This window comes from Buceros rhinoceros, unplaced genomic scaffold, assembly GCF_000710305.1.
Source record: "Buceros rhinoceros silvestris isolate BGI_N320 unplaced genomic scaffold, ASM71030v1 scaffold38587, whole genome shotgun sequence".
Taxonomy (NCBI): domain Eukaryota; kingdom Metazoa; phylum Chordata; class Aves; order Bucerotiformes; family Bucerotidae; genus Buceros; species Buceros rhinoceros.
In genome coordinates this window covers 1-1,655 of record NW_010423422.1, presented here as the reverse complement: position 1 = coordinate 1,655, position 1,655 = coordinate 1, and positions in this window count along the sequence as shown.

Below are 1,655 nucleotides of genomic sequence, written 5' to 3'. Positions count from 1 at the left end.
TCCTGCTGCAGCCAGACTCCCCCCACAGCCACGGTCTTCTCCTGCATCGCTCCCTCTTTTCTCCACTGTCCACCCTCTCCTCCAGCCGCTTTGTCCCCGGCCAGGCTGCAGGAAGAATTGCCTTAGAGCCAAGAGGGCAGCAGCTCCGACTCCTTTCGCAGCCGTGGTAAACAAGGTTTTCTTCACTCTTTGCTGCCTTTTGGCTTTTATTTCCTCTTCTGCTTATTGGTCTTGAGTGGAGATTTTACAAAGTATAAAGTCCTCTGTGGTTAGAAAATCAGGAACAGAAATCGCCACGGTGGCTGTGACTGACGGGGAGCAGAGGGGAGCACAGAGAGAGGCTGGGAAGTCCCTGACAGCCCGAGGAGGAGCGTGGGGATTGTCTCAAGGGAGCTGCATCCCGGAGGTGAGATGAAGTATGCTGAATGTCCCAGCAAAAGCGGTCCCTGCTTCCTGGTTCGTAAGAATTCTGTGCAAAAAATCTACAGGATGCCTATAGACTCGCTGGAGGATTGTCACAGATGGTCTCTCTATCCCTCCCCCAACCCCAAATCTCGCCACCTCCAAAACATAAACAGGCCACCAAGTGTTTTGTGCAAGCTGAGCTCACTGCTCCTCATCTCTTTTTAAGTTGTGCACAAACGCTGGGTCACTTCCAGATTTTTCTGTTTTCCCTTACACTACTCTTCGAGTCGGAGGCGTCGGCTGCAGCTGCCCTCTGGACCCCTCATTTCCTTCATTCTGGGAGAAGACAGGAGAGACCACGGCCTTTGCTCCTTGTCTCCCTCCTAACTGCGCAGATCCCGGCAAATCCTCTTCCTGAGGACACTGGTACTCAGAAAACCCAACGATTGTGAGGAGGAGTATCGTTAGGAGCACGGAAACTCCAGTGAAAAGAGAAATGCAAAGTGAAAATTACTTTTTTCCCGAGTGCCAGACTTGTTAGCAGGCAGATTAAACTGGGAACATGCTGACGTGCGTACTGGGAACTGCAACTGCTTCTCCACTGGCAGGCAGGGGGCTTGTTCGTTTAACTGGTTTAGCAAAAAGCAATCCTCTCCCTACCCTAAAGGCAGTTTATTGATCACATCAGTTACCTGATTCTTGATTTACCAGGTATGATAATATAAGCACCAGAAATCTCAAAACATTTAAGGCATCGTGGATAATTTTTTCCCCTCTACACACTCTTATTCTGTCTTTTTTCATTTATCCGCTGTGATGATTTATTCTCCATTGAGACAGAAATGATAAACAGCCAGATAACTTATTTCAGGGGTTATGTCATTTAGAGCAGTTTTGTGTCTGCTGGAAGGAAAACATTTTCGATTAATATTAGCCATGTCAATAGTCTTGTTACCTTCAGAGCTGCCCCTCGGCCCCCGCTGCCGTGGCCTGAGACCCGCGTGCGTAACTGGCTGTCATTTGCGCGGCGGCACTGCCCGGGTCTGACGGTGCCCTGGCGTTCTGCTGGCTCTCCTCCTCAGCCCTGTGTTCTCTTACAGACAAAGCTGCTAGTGCGCGAAGGCTCTAACGCCGAAGCCTGGCGGTACCTCCACCCCACAGCCATTCGGGGCTGCGCGGCGGGGCTGGCTTCCCCTGCACGCTCCTCGGAGCAGCTGGGGGACGCCGCTGGCTTCCTTCGCTTTTACACC